This window comes from Pinus tabuliformis, chromosome 8 (assembly GCF_031772625.1).
Source record: "Pinus tabuliformis cultivar Carrire ecotype Pingquan chromosome 8, CPIR1, whole genome shotgun sequence".
In the NCBI taxonomy this organism is placed as follows: domain Eukaryota; kingdom Viridiplantae; phylum Streptophyta; class Pinopsida; order Pinales; family Pinaceae; genus Pinus; species Pinus tabuliformis.
Genome location: NC_142294.1, coordinates 88,880,277 through 88,903,073, shown reverse-complemented (window position 1 = coordinate 88,903,073; position 22,797 = coordinate 88,880,277). Strand labels below are relative to the sequence as shown.

At 40.3% G+C, this 22,797-nt stretch overlaps 1 pseudogene; it reads left to right on the top strand.

The window, feature by feature from the left end:
* The first annotated feature begins 21,632 nt into the window (after nucleotides 1-21,632).
* Nucleotides 21,633-22,797, top strand: part of LOC149234278 (glyceraldehyde-3-phosphate dehydrogenase A, chloroplastic-like) — an 88,135-nt pseudogene continuing 86,970 nt past the window's right edge.

Below are 22,797 nucleotides of genomic sequence, written 5' to 3'. Positions count from 1 at the left end.
TAACCCTGTTCATCACTCGTTCCTCAAAAGACGAGTCTTCTTTAAGCTCTTTTCAATTGACTCGTAAAATATGAAAAGATTGCCGAGTTTTGGCCTTCCAGCTCGTTAAAGCAACCGAAAGAGCTATCCCTCTAGATTTTAATCTTTTTGGACCTGAGGGATTATTGCACAAAAAGATCGAGCGCTTGTTTTGTTCGGCTCGTTAAAAATACCGAAAACTCATCCCTTCTGTATTGTTTTATACTTTTTCGGACTTAAGGGATTAGATGACGAAAAAGGAATTTTGGAGTTAACTTTACGTACCTTTTCAGACTCTCTAAAAATGAAAAGGGACCGAGTTGTCTTTGTCGTTAGACTCGTTAAAATCACTAAATAGCGACAAACTTGTCTTTAGACGAGAACGAGTTTCACTATCGCTAGGCTCGTTAAAACATAGCGATGGGCTTGCCCGAAGGGCAGGTTATAGAACAAGCATATGTTATCCTCCTCAAGCTTGACAAAAATAAAGAGGTACTGGTCAGCAATGACTGGGGAAAAATTGGGAAAGATCAAGAAAGCTTTGATGGTAGCAGGTCGCTCTTGAACATGACACTTTTCCTCCATACCACAATCGGGTTGGGTTGATTCATTCACCGGTCACATCACCATGGTCTCGCCATACCATCCATACTTGGGGTAATGCTACCAATCCATCGCATCAGTGTCGCCATATGTTCAAGAGAAGTTGTTCAGAAAGAGTCAACCGGGTCCCATCCACTGCCATACATTATCCTTCATCCATTCATGACCGCCACCCTGAATCATATGTCACAGATCGTTTTCACCTCCATTACAATCATTAGCTCCGTTCCGTGTCACTGATGTGGGATTCATCAAGGCCCTCCTTTGACGGATCGCTTCTTGTCGACATCAGCTCATTATCCAAGAAGTTGATCTAGGAACAACCCCTTCAGTACTTTGAAGCTTGCATGCCTCAATGGCAAGTTTCTCACTTCCGGCGACAGGTATACATCAATGACCTTCGACCAGAAGATTTTGCGTGGTGTTCGACGCCAAGTCCTTTATTCACACCACATGAATTGTACTGCAGTACCTTGAGGGTCATTATCATTATCGGTGATTCCTCTCTCGCTTGTTAACGGTTTACATCATTGACCGGTAATCAAGCGATGTCTTTCCATGTTCGACTTCAGCGCAATTCTCACATGGATCGACTTGTACTTAGAGTGAAGATCGAACGAGTTTGAAGACCCCGGATCTAGTTTCATCCATGCGGGCTGCGATATATATTCAGGAAAAATAAAGACATTTGACATGTACATCATTGCAGCAGATGATCATCCTACTCAAAGGATGATAGTTTCGCCAGAATTATCAGTCTACCATCAGACGATCGTCTGTTCTATGTAACAAAATGAATTTATAAAGCTGAGCATGGGAATGCCCGCCTCAGCTAGATCATGAAAGCAGTATGAATCATAATGTATTGTATTGTATCTTATTACAGGTCTCCTCCCAGCAAATGGATGAACTTCGGACCCTCCTGGATAAAGCATTTCACCCGATAAACGACCTCATACTTTAGGGGGCAACTGTTATAGACATTTTTGTGCCTTGCATCACTGAGCATGAAATGTCAATAATCAAGGGATCCAAAGTCCCTAAATATGTTGTTCCTACCCCTAGAGGAACAAGGCCAGCAAACCACAGCAATTCACAAAAGTTCTCCACCTGAAAACACTAAAAAACAAGGCAATTCTGGATCATGTCAACTGCTCCACTGAGCATCTGCGCTGAATGTCAACTGCTCCACTGTCTACCTGCGTTGAATGTCAACTGCAACAAAGGCTACCTGCGCTGAGCGTAACTGGACAAGTGGCAGGCTCATTTCTCAAGGTGTCAATGCCCAGGAAGCTTCCAAAATGACACTTGCATCAAGGAATTCGACTAGTGATGAGTAAGAGGTTCCAAATCTCCAAGTGGAAGCAAGGACCTCAAAGTGGACTCAAGAACTGAAGAGGGAGAGGACACTAGTCAGATCACAAGCTGACTCATCCTCTCTCCAAAACTCCTATATATAGATCTCTCCTCTATGAGATCAGGAGGCTGGAATTTTGTGATTACAAAGAATTGCTGTTGGTTTGAGGTTGGATCATTGGGTGCTCAATTCTTTGAAGGGAGCTAAAGAAGGAATTCCATTCTGCCGGGAAGGAGATGCTGGTTGGAGCCCTATGGGTTGTATCTCTTCCTGAACCTTGTTATCAATCAATAAAGCTTCTTGGTTCTTTCCTATATGCTGGTGTATTTTGTATGATTTGCATTAGTATATTTGATTTACTTCTAATCCTGAATCATTTATGAATATGTATATTTGCCTTTGTGTTGTGTCCTTCTCTTGTCGCAAGTAGCTGTTCTCTTGTCACAGGTAGCTGTTCTCTTGTGATCTCGTGGAAATCAAGTAGTTGTTCTCTTGAGCAAGCGAGGAGGCAAGTAGCTGTGGACACCCAAAGAGAAGAGGATCTAGATCGAGGGACAACCGGAAGATAACGGCAAGTCTACCAATCTCCCCTCTTTCACATTTCATAAAGGAAGAAACCGAAGTAGCTGTATCTGTTTGTTGCTAAGGTACTGTCACACCTTAGGTGGATAGGATCGTCCTGCATAGGCATTTTTCCCCACAACAGGTTGGTAGAGAGTGGATGGATGGATAATCATTTGAGGGGAGGCTCGATGGCCCTTTGTTCGAGGGGAGGATTGTTGGGTATACGACCAAAGTACCACATTGACTAGAAGTGGGGAGGATCATGGGTATATAACGATGGACAAATATCTCCATTGGTATGAGGCCTTTTCGGGTAAAGCCCAAAAACAAATCCATGAGGGCTTAGGTCCAAAGTGGACAATATCATACCATTGTGGAGATATGTGGTGTTCAGAGTACTAACATTCAGGTGCTATTTAATTTTTGTGCTTGTTTGTGTTTGCAGATCCTCTGCAAGGGAGCTCATTTGGATCAACGGAGCGAAGCTTCCACAAACTTGCATTAGACCCAAGGTAGGCCTAAAACACTTGTTTGCCTTTATTTATAAACTGCATATTTAGAGAAAGATAGAAGTTGATTGGTTTGTTTGTCGCTAGATATCATTAGATACTAGAGAGGTCGGTCTTGTCCGCAAGAATGACTCATCCGGTTAACAAAATGGCAACTCCACTGGGGACTTGATTTTTTGATTTTCTTTACTTTGACTTGAGAAACTGTGTTTTTGTTTCTGTTTTTGGCTTGATGTGTGTGGGATTGGGTAGGTTTAGTAGATCTTGAATTATTTTTTGTTTTTCATACTTTTGGGAGAGGACCACACCCTCTGCTTGTAACACAGTGCGGACCTATCCACACTTTTGCTTTACACACAGAGCGGTACCGCACCTGTGTGGACTGCGGGCCTGCGGACCTTGTCAAAATTTTGAAAAACTTAAGATTTTCTCTTTCAGTCAGCTTAGGATTTGTTTAGGTGTTTTTAGCCTCTGCCCAGATCTGCACGTGACTTGTCAGGAACTTTTCTTAGGTTAATTCTATTGGCATTAGGGTTTTAGGTGAAATTCCTAGAAGTTTTGGTTGTTGGGCTTGATTTTCATTTTGGTCTTGTAGTAGCTCAGAACTTAGAAGCTTTAGAAGCCTCAGATCACCTTGGTTTTTACTGGCCTTCTTATGAGTCTGACCATTTGCAAAATCTGCCTTTGTTGAGGAATCCATCTTATGTTTCTCTTTGCGAAACTTCGAAAAGACTTATGTTAAAAGTTTTGGATTTCATTTTTAGAAAAGAAAACAAAAATTGGTTGTTTTTTGACTGATTTGTGATTCTGGACAAATTAGTCCTTAGTTTGCTTATAGCTAAGTAAAACATTCTTGAAAAGAAATCTTGTAAGCTTTTACTTCAAATAGTTCTTAGAATTTATAGATCTCAAGATTAGATTTTTCCATAGTTTTGAGTGTTTTATAAAAATAAAAAAATCTCTTTTGAAAAAGTTTGTTTTTGTAGTATTTGAGTGTTTGGAAGAAAAGGGAAATTTTTGTGAGCATAACTAGTTGTCTCGTTTTTGAGTGTATTGGAAAAGACAAAAAGCTCTTCTTTTGATTTGTTTGTTAAGAAAAGATTTTCTTTTACAAGCATTTGCATTCTCAAATCTTTCCTAGCTAGAAATTCATTGATGGGAAAAGATTGCTTATCATCTTAAGTGCATTTTTTAGTGATTTGGAGTCGAGTATTCTTACCATAAGTTTCATCTCTGCACCTTTTGACTTAAGAAAAACCAATAAAAATAATGCTTAAAGTAAAATCTATCTAGTAATCTTTTTATTTCTAGGGCTCTATATCACCAATATAGCTTAGGCTAGTATCTTGGAGTAGGGAGTAGTTAACTCTCCAAGATAGTAAAACAAACAAGTAGTTGTATCTTGCGGTAGGAGATAAAATCCAATTGTTACATCTATGCTCTGGGAAAGCTCCTCTTAAAGGAGAAGCACGAGATCATATCTGGACCAGTGTGGGAATCAATCCTTCCTCATTGGGAACGATAGAAGATATTCACGTATTAAAAATGGTAAACCTCGGATTAGCCATTATCGAGGAGCCTGGGGTCACTTGTTGGTAAACCTTGGACTATGTCAAGGAGCCTTCAAGGAGATTGAACTTGTTACTCTGCCCTTGCGTGTGTATCGGATCGTAGACTGTTCCCCTAGGTATATTTGTTTCTGTTGGTAACCATAGTGACCATATTCTATAGGATTCTTTCCTAAGGTGATGGTGGAGGGAAGCTTCCACTATACTTGGAGTAGACGTCGGCTAGACTCACTTGGATTTTCTGGGGGGTTCTCTTCACTCGAGACGGTTTAGTGGAGAAACTTGTGCCAGTCTATTCATTAAGCAGGTTTCCAGGGTAACTGTTCCAAATGCCATTTCTGTATTGAACTTTGTGACGTTGGATTTCATCACCAACTAGTGATTTCAGTACGGAAAGTTACTGCTTGTGTGTGGTTTGATCTCCTAGATTCTTTAGGCGTGTGATTCAAAATTGTTTGGTTCTTTAGAGGCTTTAGGTGGTTTTCATTGAGATTTTTATTTGTTTGTGTGTGAAGTAGTTAAAATATTTAATCATGGCCGAATTACCGAGGAAGTCCCGTAGACTTCGGGGCCAACCTCCCGAGTTTTCACCAAGCCAGCCTGAAGGGTTACGAGCCCTTGTAACTCCTAGAGACAGTAGAGTTGGGTCACTTGAAGAAGGAGAGTCTTCTTTAGTGGTACATCCTAATTATCAAGCTCTAGTAGTAGATTATAATCCACAATCTGTTTCTGTTTCCGAAGTTACTGGTAGTTTTTCATCTACTAGTGATTTAGGTGAGGAACCTGAAATATCTGAACCTGAAACTGAATTTGCTGCTACGCCAACATCGGGATTTTCCTCTCCAACTTCTAGTGGTCCTGGTTCACCCAGGGTAGAAAGAATAATTACCCAAAATCTTCCTTCTGGACTTATAGCTATTGAAGAACTTGCTACTCCGGAAGAAGAAGGTATCCCTATCCCTGAAAATCAACCAGTTATAGAACTTAGGGAGCGTGAATCGATCTTTTACAGTCCACCTAGGAGCGACACTTGGTATCTTTCATTGACCAATTTTTTGGAAAACTCGGGACTAAGTTTTTCACCACCTCGCATTCCTTTTTCACCCAACACCTAGGGGTTACTATCCTCCGTTAAATATGTCAAGACAATCATCCATGTTTTCTCAATCTCCATAAACCTTTTTATACAACGGTCCTTCTGTTCCCTCTGGGTATCAGTCACTTACTGGTACTTTTTTGGGAGCATCTCCTCAACCTATTGAACAAGGGTTATTAACTAGAAATAATGGAACTAAGCCATTGAGTGTAGAAGATATTCTTATTATGTCAGGTACTATTCCTAATCGTCAACCTCAAGGTGGCCAGTTACCGCCTAGGGGGCAGCCTCAAAGTCCTCAAGTATCGCTTGGGGGACAACCTCAAGGTACCCAATTTCCACCTAGGGGGCAACCTCAAGGACAGTACATACCTATGAGACAATACGTTCCTCAAGGTCAACCCCATATGTACCTCAAGGTCAACCCTAGTATCAATATGTACCTCAAGGTCAACCCTAATATCAGTACGTGCCTCAAGGTTATCAACCTCAAGGTCAGTACCCAACCCAAGGTTTCCAACCACTTTCCGGTCAATCATTTGTCCAAGGAGCTGGAAATGTACCTTTGAATTATCAACCCTACCCTCAACCTGGTTATGGTCCTTAATATTCTCAACCTGTTATGGGTCCGTACCCCGGAATGAATTTAGTGTGGGATCCATCTCAATCTCAACAGATCTTGCAACCGAATGTGTAGTTGTCATCTCAATCTGGACAACCCTTGGTTTCTGGTTCACCCCAGCAACCCGTCCAGTCTACTATTCAAACTTCTGCACCTTCTGTAGTTTCTCAGTTTGGGCCTAGTACGCCTCGTACTCCACCTCAAACGATTGCTGCGACTGCTGCAACATTTGTTCAATCTACCCCACCTACTTCTAGAGTATCGACAGCTCCAGTTTCTACTGTTCCTGTATCAATTCCTCAGACATCTTTACCTCAGTCTGGATCCACAATTCAGACTCCGGTTCAAATGCCTGTAGGACAACCTGGTCCAAGTACGGTTGTCACAAGTCACCCTCAATTTACTTATCAATCGTACCAGGGACAGTACCAATTCGGTCCTGTTGTGTAGCATCCAGTCTATCAGTATCAACCGTACCCTGGGTATACATATCAGCAACCTCAACAACCCCAGTACGGTCCAGTTAATCCTGGTTTTCTGGGAGGATACAATATCCTAAATGAAATTCCAATTCCTAGTTATCCTGGATATCCTCCTCCTGGGGCTGGTCTCATGACCCAGGGTTTCAGGGACCCTAATCGTTAGTTACCATTTATTGCAACTTTGGACTTGCCTGACTTGTCGCGCCTTACGAACGATCCAATCAACTATCTTCCGTTTTGGCTGCCAATGCCGAATAAGTTGCCTAGTGATATTCCTAAGTTTGAAGGCAAATCAGGAGAGGACCCGTCAAACCATGTGATGACTTATCACCTCTGGTGTGCGTCTAACTCCATTTTAGATGATTCAATCCGTTTAAGGTTTTTCCAGCGCACTCTAATTGGTCTTGCAGCCAAGTGGTACATTGAGTTACTGCAAGCCACTTTTTATAACTTTAGTCAGTTAGCTACTTCGTTTTTAACTCATTTTCAGTTGCCAGTCAGATATGACAATGGCACAGAATTATTAACGTCATTAAAGCAGTCAACGTCCACTTACATTTCAGATCACATTCATGAATGGAGACGTCGATGGTGTTTAGTGAAAGTTTTTATTTCAGATCAGATCTTAGTTGAATGGTTTGTAAAATCTTTATTACCGAAGATCACTGAGGATGTAGCTAGGGCAGGAGTCGTTACTGAGGAGCAAGTATTTGCTCAAGCTCAGTACCTTGAGTTAGTTTATATGCAGTTAGGTACGTTACACGAGAAAATCCCCGACCTTCCTAAACAAAATCAAATAACTGCAGCTCCTTCAGGGTCTCATGCCGCTGATGGTATGATTGGTACGGTTAATACCAAGAGTAAGAAGAAATCTTCTAAGAATTCTTCTCCTATCATAACTTTACTAGATTCCCCGACAGGAGATTATTCCACGGAAATCTCCACCGATATTCACGTTGTAGATTCATCTACAGCCAAATCAAAATTTGGCGGTAAGAAGAAAGGGAAGAAGAAAAATAAAACAGATAAAACTTCGAAAGAGAAACCAGAAAAAACAGAATCAACTGATGAGAAACGCAAACCTCGTTATCCTTGTCTCATTTGTGACGAAGAGCATTTTACAAGAGACTACCCTCATCGTGCAGAGGTTGCGAAAATCGTCAAAGGTTCCCAAATGCCTACTGTTTTGAAGGATCCTTTTCCTAGTCAAGACAGTAAGATGATAGGTTCTTCCTCAAATGCCTCTGAAGAACCCATAATGATGATGTCCCATGTTAGGATTGCGACTCGATCGCATGATTATGGAAGTAAAAGTCCTGTTGATGGTAAGGAAGCAGAATCTTCTCATTCGAACCCATCAACTTCAACTCCCGATTCCAATCCACTACAGATAGAGAAACCTAACCCAGACTTAGTAATCAAACCGCCCGCCAAGGGTATACTTCAAAAGTCAGCTTTCAATCCACATGCGAGAGCGGCTCAGAACTATAACATTGTTGAAGATTTGGCTATTTCACCTTCAGCAATGTCGGCTTTGGAAGTGCTGAAATCATGTCCAGCACAACGTAAATTGCTATTGTCAGCTATAGGAGTTATTGACGTTCAGGACTCGAACCTTATAATTTTCGATCTAGAAAATAGTACACCATGCTTACCTCATCAAATGGCTTTCCAGATTCCAGTGTTAGTCAAAAACAGACCTTGTTATAGGACTGTGATTGATGAGGGAGCCTCAACGTGTATTATGTCGATACAGTGTTGTAGATCACTTGGTTCTCCTACGCTAAATCAATCCCCAATGATTCTAAAGGCCTTTGATGGGTGTGGGTTTCATCCTTTTGGCATTCTACACGATTTACCTATAGGGGTTGAAGGAAAAATTGTTAATCTAGATGTGGAGGTGGTTGATGCCCCTCTAGATTACAACCTTCTCTTGTGTCATAGTTGGTATTACGCTATGACAGCTATTGTTTCATCGGTCTTTCGGCTTATAAAGTTCCCTCATAATGGAAAGATCATAACTATAGACCAGCTGACTTACTTTTCATCTGACCCAGCCTCTTCTGAAAGTATTCAGCATGTCGACAAAACAACTATCCCGTATAAGGATGTTGGAGTAGGACTAGTTAAAGATTCTGGTTTACTAGGAACATTTTCTTTTCCTCCTATCAACGCATCGTCTTCTATTGCAACCATTCATATGATTTCATCAGACACTATTGTTTATGATGATCCTTGGATCATACCTTCCGAATCTGAGATAGACTCATTTGGTGATGTTATGCTTTTGAGTCCATATGAAATTGCGTATCAGGACATGTAGTCGTATTGTCACCATGACTATTTGCAGTCAGTATGGGTCTATCATCATTCATACTGTCCTCCTAAGAAGGTATCAAACCTTAGCTCTTCATGTCAAGCTTTGAAAATGAGAGAAAGACCTTAAAAACCATTAAAGCTCTGGTTCCGCACTTTCTCTCACTGTTGCTTGCGGTCCTGCACCCCCTGTTCATGTTACCTGCGGACCTGCCCACTCTGTCTCTAAAGGACTGGGTGCGGACCCCTGTGAAATTCAAAAAGGTGCAAGCTTATTCTTAAAAACTCACTTTGGGTTAATTCTGGATGATTCTAGAAGGAATCTTGATGTGGATGGTTCGCTCCTAGGTGGTTCATGCATCCCAAAAGTGAAGGAGCTAATCCCTTGATGAGAGGAGTTCATCCCTTTGAAGGAGGGTTTTATTCCTTTGAAGGAGTACCTAGTAACTTCCCTCCATTGCACTATAAATTAAGGCATTGGGCTGGTTGCTAGAGAGGTTAGAAGTTGAACGTTTTTTAGGGTAAATGCTGTTGGAATTGAGACTTCCTAGTTAAGCTTGAGAGGAGAGATCACATACCTTTTGGCTTCATTGGGAAGAGAGTGAAACTTGTCAAAGTAGAGGAGACGTCTTGCTGGACCCTGGGAGGAGCTTGTACAGCATCAAGGCACAGGTTGTAAAGTTCTTATTTGATTTAAATTAATACAATCAGATTCATTTTTCTCAACAAATTGTCTTATGTGATTTGTTTCATGAATTCCTTGATCATCATGATAAGTATGATTTATTATATTGGCTTTTCAGGTGCTATTTAATTTGTGTGCTTCTTTGGGTTTGCAGATTCTCTACAAGGGAGCTCATTTGGATCAACGGAGCGAGGCTTCCACAAACTTGCATTAGACCCAAGGTAGGCCTAAAACACTTGTTTGCCTTTATTTATAAACTTCATATTTAGAGAAAGCTAGAAGTTAATTGGTTTGTTTGTCGCTAGATATCATTAGATACTAGGGAAGTCGGTCTTGTCCGCAAGAACGACTCATCCGGTTGACAAACACTTCCTTCCATACAGCAACAAAAATGACCCCATTTATGGCACTTTATGGATATCAGCCACCATCCATCACATCATATTTAAGAGAAAATTCTAAGGTTCAAGCAGTGGAACATCACATCGAACATCAACAACAAGTCCTCCAACTCTTAAAGGATAACCTCATGTTGGCACAGAATAGAATGAAACAACAGGTAGATCAACATCGCGGTGAAAGAAGTTTTGATGTAGGTGATTGGGTATTCCTATGGCTACAACCATATAAGTAAATGTCCCTCAAGCAAGCTAAGAAGGATAATAAATTATCACCAAAGTATTATGGTCCGTACAAGGTGTTGCAAACTATGGCATACAAATTAGAGCTTCCCGCAGCTTCTCGATTACACCCAGTTTTCCATGTTTCATGTTTAAAGAAGGTTGTAGGCGACAAGATCCCATTTCAAACAATATTGCTTGAACTTGACGAGGAAGGAAAAATTATATTGGAATCGGAAGCAGTCACAGAAACAAGAAATCGACAGCTACGAAATCGATCAATTTCGGAGTATCTTATCAAGTGGAAGAACTTATCCGCTGAAGATTCCACATGGGAGGATGAGAATTTTATACAAAAGCATCCAGAACTACTCAAGCGTTGAGGACAATAATTTTTTGAAGGAGAGGGGCATGTTGGGTCCCTATAATACTAGTGATTACCCCATTACTATTGTAGTTGCATCCCTTATTAATATTGTTGTGCCCCTATTATCCCCATATTGTTATTTCTGTGCCCCATAGAATCCCTCTATTGTTATTTTTGTGGCTTTATATTATTATTGTTAGGTCAGCTGGGTTATATTGTGACTCCTTAGACTCCTATATATAGAAAGGAGGTTTTTCCATTTGAATCATCCAAAAATTGTTCATTTATGTAATGTAAAGGAGGTTTCCCCCTCGAAGAGGCTGATTTCTAAGGCGTTGATCTATCTTTTCTTGAGTTGGTTTCATAACACCATAGCTGTGGAAGCGACATGCTGTGTATGATTCTTGGCCTTGCACTGTCATTATTTACTTGGGCAATAAGTTATACATGAGACTAGAGGTAGCTCCTTCTACCACCATCTCTTTGATCTCTGTGAAGTAATGCAACAAGATCATTTCCCAAACCAGGAAATTTGTCTTCCTTATGATTCTCCTTAAGGGAAAGAAGAATACTGTGGCCACATCCAAAACCTCCAGATAAGGCTCCTCCACATGGTAGCATCAAATGGACAAGGTCATCGAAGAGTATAGGTACATCTTCAGCTCACCCATAGGGGTACTGTTATCGGGAAATCTAGTTTCTATTCAGAGATGCTAGTCCCACTAAGACGGGTAGCTATCTTAGAAACAAATAGATTAAAGTCACTTGTTTTTACTTTACAAGAGAGAGATGAGAAAGAAGCAGAGAGTACCAACCTCAGTCTTCCGTTTGGCTCCTTGCTTGTTTCCTTTCTCCTTTGACAGAATCTTGCCACCACTTCCTTACTTGTCCTGCTTCAAAGAGCACCTGTAGATTCACAGCAGAATAATACCATACAAGCATAGAGATCTATCACTGTAAACAATATAGGATCAGATATACATTTACCATACAAATGCATATATCAACAAAATATTCAGAGATACACAAGAATGTGGAGGAAAACTCAAATAGCTTTATTAGTAAAAGTAGTAGAAGAGATAATTAAAACCACTTGGTCTAACTCAGCACCATCCTCCCAGCTTGAAAGCCCTCTTCACCTCACACAAATCAAGATCACCCAACAATGTCTTCAAAGAGAAACCAACAACACCTCTTTGCAAATTACCTTATTCCAACCTCCAGATCTCTGGGATGAGGGATCCACTTATAGATATTTGTAGGGGGGTGAGTTAGCTTCTGGGTTTTTTATTAGTGTCATCTCTCTGATACTTCTTGGTTCCACTTGGAGATTTCATGATCTCTTACTCATCCTTGGGCGAATTCAGGGAGGCAAGTGTCAAATGAATAGTTTCTAGAAGATTCTCAAGGTCTCCACCTAGCAAACTGCTTGTGCCATTTGTCTGCTCTCTCTCATCGCACCCTACATAATGGCTTTCCAATATGCATCGCACTTTTTGCATGTGGCAAGTGAGATGCATCGCACCCTTTGCACTGGGCAGTCTGTATGGTCCTGCTTTGACCAGTTCTGAGTGGTTTTTCATGGAAAACTTCTGGGAGATGATGTAATCAGCTGACCTTGCTCCTTTAGGGTATGAAACAACACTTTTAGGGACTTAGAAGCCCTTGGTTTATGGACATATGTGATTGGGGTTGCAGTTCCCAAATATGTCTATAACAGTTGCCCCCTAAAGCATGAGGTCGTAAATCTTTTGATGTCAGGTGAAATGCTTTATAATGAGGATCCGAGGTTTTTCGCACTGGAAGGTGACCTGTAATGAGATACAATACAATACGTTATCTTCATAATTATTTTCATGATCTAGCTGAGGCGGGCATTCCCATTCTCAACTTGATAAATTCATTTTCATGTACATGGGACAGACAACCATCTGTGTGTAGACTGATGATTCTGGTAGAGCCATCATCCCTTAGTTTGGATGATTATCTGTGCAGCAATGATGTACATTAGATGTCTTTATTTTCTTGCATATATCGCAGCTCGGATGGATGAAACTAGATCTAGGGTCTTCAAAACTCGTTCAATCTTTGCCTGAAAGTACAAGTCGATCCATGTGAAAAAGATGTTCTGATGTTGAACATGGAAGGACATCACCTGATTACCAGCCAATGATGTAAGCTGTTAACAGGCGCGAGAGGAATCACCGATGATGATGATGACCCTCAAGGTACTGTAGTACAATTCGTGTGGTGTGAATACATGAGTCGATGTCAAACACCACGCAAAATCTTTCAGTTTAAGGCCATTAATGTAAATCTGTCACCGGAAGTGAGAAACTTGCCATTGAGGCATGCAAGCTTCAAAGTACTGAAAGGGTTGTTCCTAGGTCGGCTTCTTGGATAATGAGCTGATGTCGACAAGAAGTGACCCATCATTGGAGGGCATTGATGGATCCCACATCTACGACACGGAACGGAGCAAATGATAGTCAGTAACTACAAAGTATAGGGGCTGATCTAATGAGGTTACGCAAGCTACCTCTAGGGCACTTAGGATGTTTGCAAGTCAATTGTTCAGTTCATAAACAAACCTAGAGATTGAGTGAAGCAGCATTGATCTACTTTGCACTTGCATAGCAAATTCAATTCGAAGGCTAGCTGGCTTAACTTCAAGCTTCGTTTGTGGTTTATGAATCAAACAAATAGAGACAAGCAACCAAACTAATAATTCCCCAGTGGAATCGCCATTTTGTTATCTAGAAATATAGTGTCTATTCAGAGCTGCTAGTCCCACTAAGACGGGTAGCTATCTTAGAAACAAATAGATTAAAGTCACTTGTTTTTCCTTTACGACAGAGAAATGAGGAAGAAGTAGAGAGTACCAACCTCAGTCTTCCACTTGGCTCCTTGCTTGTTTCCTTTCTCCTTTGACAAAATCTTGTCACTGCTTCCTTACTTGTCCTGCTTCAAAGAGCCCCTATAGATTCACAGTAGCATAATACCATCAAAGCATAGAGATATATCACTGTAAACAATATAGAATCAGATATATATTGACCATACAAATGCATATATCAACACAATATTCAGAGATACACAAGAATATGGAGGAAAACTCAAATAACTTTATTAGTAAAAGTAGTAGAAGAGAGAATTACAACCACTTGGTCTGACCCAGCCCCATCCTCCTAGCTTGAAAGCCCTCTTCACCTCACACAAAGCAATATCACCCAACAATGTCTTCAAAAAAAAACCAGCAGCACCTCTTTGCAAATTACCCTATTCCAACCTCCAGATCTCTGGGATGAGGGATCCATTTATAGATATTTGTAGGGGGGTGAGTCAGCTTCTGGGATTTGATTAGTGTCATCTCTCTGATAGTTCTTGGTTCCACTTGGAGATTTCATGATCTATTACTCATCCTTGGGCGAATTCAGGGAGGCAAGTGTCAAATGAACAGTTTCTAGAAGATTCTCAGGGTCTCCACCTAGAAAACTACTTGTGCCATTTGTCTAATCTCTCTCATCGCACCCTATAGAATGGCTTTCCAGTATGCATCGCACTTTTTGCATGTGGCAGGTGAGATGCATCGCACCCTTTGCACTGGGCAGTCTGTATGGTCCTGCTTTGACTAGTTCTGAGTGGTTTTTCATGGAAAACTTCTGGGAGATGGAGTAATCACCTGACCTTGCTCCTTTAGGGTATGAAACAACACTTTTAGGGACTTAGAAGCCCTTGGTTTATGGAAATATGTGATTCGGGTTGTAGTGCCCAAATATGTCTATAACAGGTACCCCTACATTGTCAGGTTAAGAACTCCATCAATCTAATCCCAGGCATACACTATCCAATGGACCCATCTACTAATGCTTTGTTATGAAGAACAAAGAAATTTAGAGGAATATTCAGGAGTTTTTGTAGAAAGGACACATTAAGCCAAGTTCATCACCCTGTGGGAGCCCAATCATGTTGGTAGAAAATAAATATGACACCTAGAGACTCTGTATTGACTATCGAGTGCTGAATAATATCACTGTCCAGAATTGGTATCTAATCCCACAGATTGATGACTTTCTGGGCCAGCTCAAAGGAGCCAAACATTTCAATAAGATTGACTTGAAGTCTGGATACCACCAGGTGCCAATTGAAACCTCCGATGTGTGGAAGTCTTCCTTCAAATCCAAGGAGGGCCTTTTCTAATGGTTAGTCATTCCTTTTGGGTTGACGAAAGACCCCACAACCTTCATGCAGCTAATGGAAGACATATTGCATCCATTTACTCATTCATGGTAGTTTACCTAGATGACATCTTGCAACCCTTTACCAACTTTTTCATGGTATTTTACTTGGGTGACATCATGATATTTAGTCAGAGTTGGGAAGAGTACATACACCATATCCGATAAGTCCTCCAAACCCCGTGATAACGAAAATTGTGTGCTAATTTGGAGAAATGAACTTTTGGTATGAACCAGGTTTGATATTTTGGGTACATCATTAATGAGAAGGGTTTACATGTGGACCCAACAAAGATAACAATTTATTCGATATTAGCCAGCCTTAACCACTCTAATAGAGGTCTGTAGCTTTCTAGGACTTGCCAATTTATAACACATGTTCGTGCTGGGATTCTCTCATATCACTTGGCATTTGAGTTAAGTCACCAAGAGTGGAGCGAAAGAAAATTTATTTTGGTCTGAATCCCAAAATAAGGTATTTTTTAAGTTAAATCATCTCCTATACTCTGCACCAGTGATCACATTACCAGACCAGCACCAACCATTTGAAATTAAGACAGATGCTTATGACTATGCTATTGGGTGTAGTTATTACCTAGCAGAGGCATCCAATGGCATATCACAGTTAGACACTTTTGGATACAGTCCGAAAGTATCCCAATTATGACAAAGAGATGTATTCTATTATTTAGGCTTGCCAAAAATTGAATAATTACATTTTGGGGAAGGAAACGGTCCTCCACACAGACACAAGGGAAGTTGCAGAACAAAAGCCATAAGAAATATTCCATTTGAACATCAAGTACAAAAAGGGCAACACCAATAATGTTATAGACTGTCTCAGCCAACAACCGGTCATGTCTCTAACCACTGTGCTCGACTCTTGTGGGCACAAGACTTCAGGGTGGCACATATTTACAAGAGCTATCCAAAATTCGACAACTCCTACCAGATGCTCCTGGAAGGCAAGCAAGTTCCAGATTTTAACCTCCAAGGGCATTGTTATGTCACATAGGACACATCTATATTCCTACAAGAAAGCATGCCAAGATGATTTGGGAGGTGCTCGACAGTTAGGTCGTTAGACATTTCAGTGTAGAAAAAATAGTGATAGTGCTACAAAAGTACTTTTATTGGCCAAACCTTTGACAAGATTTTGGGAAGTACATCAGATCCTACACCGCCTACGCCATTTCCAAACCAACAATGAATAATCAAGGCCTATATATGCCTATGACTACTCTCACTTGGTCTTGGGAATCTATCTCCATTGATTACATGTCAGGCCTTCCTTCTACTAAGCATGGTAATGACTATGTCTTCGTGGTTGTCAACAAATTCTCTAAGATGGTCATTCTAATGGCCTGCAAGAAGAGTATCATAGCAGAAGTCACTGCTAAGCTCTTCTTTGAATGAGTGTGGGTACATTTTAGGATCCCATAGTCCATTATCTCAGATTGGAACAAATATTCTTGAGTATATTTTGTTCAAGCCTCTGGTTGATGCTGGATACCAAGCTCACTAGGTCCATGACCTTCCACCCCCAAACTAATGACCAAATAGAGGTCATCAACATGATGATCGTGCAAATTTTTCATATGTACAGCTCGAAACATCCACCCATATGGGATGAAATCCTCCCCTATGTCCAACATAGCTACAATAGAGCTATCCATAGCTCCAATGGCCACAACCCTCTTCAGGTGGGGTTAGGATTCCCGCCACTATGTCTCATTGATGTGTCCATACCATTTGGAGCTAAAAAGCATATTCGGCTCATGTCCACTCCAAATCTCACTAGGCTAAAAACTTCATTGAGCACATGCATCACATATGCTAGCAAGTCCATCACATATTGGAAAGAGCCAATGCTAAGTAGAAGCAATGTCATGATGAACATTGAGTGCCACACGAGTTCCAGGTGGGTGACAAAGTTTGGTTACATTTGCAGAAGGAGCGCCTCGTTGGGCCACAAGATTTGATTGCTCGGATATGGGTCATACACTATCACCAAGGTTGTAGGGGACAATTCCTTCGAGCTCATCATTCCACTATTCCTTAGTCTGCACCCAGTATTCAATGTTGAGCTATTGCCACCATACTTTCCTCCATTGTTGAACACATACAATGTCGTAGAGCATCTAACACCAACAAACCTCAACCTAGGTTGCATTAAGTAGGCCACAACTGACAGGATCACGGACACACATATTAAGACCACTCGCCAGTAGAGGATCCACCTATATTGAGTTGTCAAAGCATGCCATCTCCTTCACTACGGAAACTGGTTCACTAGGGACCAGGTTCAACAGAAAATTCCTCACCTCATAGAGGCTCTGCATGTAATGGGGACCATTTCTTCCTAAGGGGTGAGGACTGATCTAGTTGGATATGGGTGGCCACCCACCTATTCCACCTATACCTCCAACTAGTTTCATCTTCTTCCTTGATTATAACAACATTTAATATTTTTAGCATTTTTTTCCAGTCTTGAACTTCTAAAGTTGTTTTGACTTGCTAAACATAGTTTTTTTGAGGTCCTCAGCAGGCCCATAGCCATAGGTAGGGGCCTATAATAAATCTCGTAGTACGTGGAGAGATATTTTTGATGAAGTATCATACGCCCCAAACAAAGATCATATGACCAAGTTATGACCCCAGAAAGTTGGCTTCCAAACTAACCTCAATGGGGCCCACCAACTCTTTGCGTTTCATCTCCTGAGGTTAGGTTTTTGGTTGTTTAGGGTTTTCCCTTGTTGTTCAATAATAAAAAGACCCTTGAGCCTCATTGTAACATAATTCAGAAGCATGTAGTTGTCACATCTCTTCTCATAGATAAGATACCATCACCTAAGCTAGTTTATTTCCATTATCTATGTAAGCATAGTCTTGTTCTTTGATATTAATGAAATGAAGTTTTATTTCTGTTGTATCTCTGTGTTTATTTGTATATCTATATTTTTTTATCTTCCTACATTAGTCTGGATCAGTGGTATCAGAGCGGTCATCTCTTTCTCTATTTTTCTTTGCATGTCCCCAACGAGGTCAGGGTATAAGGAGTTAGGGATCGAATTGGTTGAACCTTTTCAAGAAAAAATTTGCAAATCTCGATGACCTCCCATGGCAGAAGAAAATAAATATGATGGGGTAGGAGATCCTTTCAAAATATTGCACAAGGAATCCCTTGAGCAACAGAGGAACACGATGATGGATAACTTTTCCCAGATCCTTCGACGGCTACCCACAAGAAACGCATATTCATCCAACAACCACTCTAGATGCGCCACTCCTTTTAAGTTATAAGTTAACTATGACATTCCCATATTTGAAGGAAATATAGATCTATATGTCATAGATAGGTGGTTAAATATGTTGGAAGGATATTTTTCAGTTCATGACTTTTCCAATCGAGAAAATATTACCTTTGCACTCCTCAATGCCGTTCCACATGTAAAGAGCTGGTGGGAAACCTACTATGAATAAAAAGATGAGAGGGAATCCTCAATTTTTTCAGCCACACCCACTTGGAATTATTTTCGAGATGCCATCAAGGAACAATATTACCCTTTTGGTAGCTATGACATTAAATACATAAAGTGGACCATGTTGTAGGAGGGAACAGACCAGGATGTTCCCGAGTTCACAAATATTTTCCATACACTTCGCACAAAGTTAGGTATCAAGGATTCTGAGTGGAATTTGGTACCCAAGTACCATGGATGTCTACAAAAGTACATCCAGGATGATATGGAGTTCCTAGACATCTCCTCCCTTGGCACCTCCTATTGATATGCTATCAAGATCGAGAAGAAATTTAAACATAAGAAGTGAGACTTTGGATCTGTGAATCCAAAGAAAGGGAAGGGAACCCCATAACCACAAAGCAAAGGAAAAATCCAAGGTAGGGCGACCCATGCAACCCACCAAATCCACAAGTAAAGAACAACACCACAAAGGTGAAGAAAGACATATGGAAATGGTGTGAGTTCCATAAGAGCCCCACTCACAACACAAGTGAGTGTTGAGGCAACCAGTCACTAGTGGCTGAGTTGAAGGATTTCAAATTAGATGCATGTTTTTAATATGAGTCAGTACCCAACAAGGGGAATGAAAAAGGGAAACAAATTATTGATGCATAGCCTAGTGCCACCGTTACCACCACCAAGATCCAAAAGGCTGAGCCCGATGATTGAGATGAGGGGGAGAAAATCTTCCACTCAAAAATGTGGGTGAATGGTTCTCTACTGCAGTTCATTATTGACAGTGGAAGCCAAAAGAACCTCATTTCAATAGAGGTTGTGAAGCGGTTGGGCATACCACCCACACCACATTCATAGTCATACACCATCGGGTGGCCTCACCAAGGGTGAGGAATTTGTGTCAGCCAATAGTGTCACCTTCCCTAAAGAATCAAGCACTTCATAGATGATTTATTGTGTGATGTTACTCCTCTTGAAGTTTGAGATGTATTATTAGGTTGTTGTTGCTGTGACAAACACCCTCCAAATTTTTCATACACTCAAATTTTGGAGCCTACTATGGATCTTGTGATCGGTCATTCCATAGTCACTTCTTTGTCAGTTGATGCTTTTAAGCTCCCTTCTTGGATCAAAAGTGTTGAAGTCATGTGCTCACCCATGCTCATTACGCAACAAGTTCATGAGCACATAATTTTTCGCAAGCTTGGGCAATCATAACAAGCTCCATTAAGACTATGTATGTGCGATTTCTAATCCGTGTCGATAGTCATTACGCATAGACAACGACATTTTCTCATATCCTAGTTGCATTTGTACTTCTATTTCGGTGATCTTTTCAAACTATCGCTTCCACACAGCTTTGTTTTCGCGAGTGTCACTTTCATTTTTTTGGTTGTCATTTTTTTCTTGCTTTCACTCTAAGTAGTGTCATTTTCATGTCATATTTCCTCTGGTGTGTTACTTTCAATGTCATTCACATATCGCAAAATTCATTCATAGTTTGGCAATTGTCATCTTTTGCATGTTAGATATCGCACAATGTAGGAATGTTTGTTCTGGTGGTTTCAATAGGTTACCTCTATTTGAATGAGTTGCTCTAACCATGTAAACATCAGTCACACTCATTCCCAAAGTTTTAAATATTATCGCACAAGTGTCGTCACAGTGATCTCAAAGTGCATCTTAAGTGTCACACTTGTCGTAAAGATGGAACATGGAGGGAAATGCATTGTTCATGTGTCATGGATGATCTATGTTATTGTGTCATAAAGTATTTTAAGTGTGTGACCATAGTCAAAGTTTTATCACTATTCACATCAATCTTGCCAGTGTCACACTTAGCCATTTCTGGAAAATTTTCCTGACCAAGCAACCTAGCTTCACCCATCCACCCTAAACTGTGAACTATGCAGTTTAAATCCTCTAGCTGTAACATTCCCCTTTGGTACTACATAATGCACAGTTCATGCCTCCGAGGACCATATAGATTTTTAGTGGTGAATTTTAGCCCATGGGAAAAACTTAAGGGGTTTCATATTTTAGAGGGGTGAATTTTTAAAATTACACACTTTTCAATAGTTAGCCCAAAAGAAAAATAAATGATTATTATATTTTAGCCAATTAAAAATAGGGCAGATAAACATTGTAAAGCCTGCTTCTCTAGATTTGGTTGTATAATTTTCTTGGCATCACTAGATTTCTGGTTTGGCCATAGAATTTTCTTCTTGGCATCGCCCCGATTTCTAGTAATAGCACTGGTTAGGGGCATTTTCCATTCCTTGGAAAAGAAACAATAGGTTGTATTATCCCTGGATTTTAGGGTACAGGGGTTGGTAGTTTGATTCATTGAATTTGGATTGCATTTGACCAACATCTAAGGTCTCTTATAGCATCTAGCCCTCATTGGCACTAGGATCGGTTGACTCTAGCCGAATGAGATATATAAAATGGAGGAGCTAGTAAAATTGGACCTCTCAGCCAACGATTTCTCTGGGGACATTCCTAGATTCAGACAGTTGCCTAAGCTTGAGGTATTGTTCTTGCACTCTAACCTGCTAAATGGTACTAACATGCTGAATGGTATTGTTCTCTCCTTCCTTGGAAATCTCTCTTTGTTGAAAAAATTAACACTGGCCTACAACCCTTTGGATCGAGAGGTAATCCCACATTAACTCGGGAACTTGTCAACGTTGCAGTACTTGTGGATGAAAAAGTGTAGTTTAGTAAGAGAAATTCCAGAGTCAATAGGGGATATAACAGATATGGTACACTTGGACCTCTCACATAATCATTTATCTGGAAAGATCCCCAACATGTTGATGGCCTTTTCAAAGATGAAAAATTTATTTCTATATAAGAACAATTTATATGGACCAATTCCAGATGATATCAACAATATTAAGAGTCTTCTGAATTTGGATCTGTCAATGAATGAGCTAAATGGAAGCATCCCCATTTGGATTGGAGATTTGAGAAACCTAGAGACACTATAGTTATACAACAACAAACTCTCTAGCTCTATACCCTCTCGGCTTGATAAGCTTACTAATTTAGTCCATCTCAACCTTTTTACCAATAAGCACATAGGAATACCATAGCAGAGGGAGTATGGCCTCAACTACACTCTCCATGGCTATTGTGGCCAACTATAGCAACAATCATGCATATTTTCATGTATACTCTACTTCCCATGCCACTCACCATCCATATCATTCAAAATTACAAGCCCTCACCATCCATATTATTCAAAATTACAAGATGACACCATATGGATGTTTGCTTATTCTTGCATTATTCTCTGCTAGATAATAATTTGTTCATGCAGGTTTTTCTAAGATACAGTGTTGTTTTATTTCATTGCAGTTGCCATAATGCTAATGCACCATTAGAATTTTGTGTGCTGATGCAAAATTGCTTAACCAAATGAAAGAATGATGAGTGAATATTACTTGGCAATTCATTAATTTATATGGGTTTTTACTACATGAAGTATTGGATGGTGGTACTGAGCTTATTGTAGTCAGTTTGATTAGTATTCAGTTCAAACAAGTATATTTGTTTTTGTTTGTTAGTTGCATTAGGATTTGGGGTTGAATTTGTAATTGACGTGTCACATGCTATTGTTAATGGGCAGACTTTAGGGAAGGGATTCTCCGAATACTCAAGTCTCAAGAGCTCCAATGGCTTCCCTTGTCTAAGGAAATACAACAAGGACTTGGTTTCAGCAGTTTCATTCCAAAATAATGCGGTGAGGATATGTTCACACTTTTGATAATATCCCATATATGATTGTGAGTCACCACCATCATTGTTGGTCTAATTAGTAGATTTCTTGGTATGATAATGACAAAGTGGCATTGTGATAGTAAAGAAAGTTATAGAAAATTAGGAGCTTCCCACAGTGGAATTTTTCTCCATGACTGGACATCACACTATTGTATGTGTAGGTGATCACACTATTGATTGTCTTAGTAGTTCTCTTCCACAATGGCCACTTTGGTGTCTCTGGATATTGTTTTGTTGTATAATTGTGATAGTTGTGAGTGTAGAGATCATTTTTCTCTGTGTGGATGCCATATTTCCATCCTTTTATTACATTTACATGCATGGTTTAGCTGGGGTTAGTTGAACTAGTTGTCGCCAATGTCATTAGGGATTTACAAGAAATACCATCTACTTATGTGAGGAAACATTCCTTGGATTTCCCCAAAAATGTCTCTTTACCATTGATCTAGTTTTTTAGAAATCACTTTGCTTTGAGATTATTCAGTGG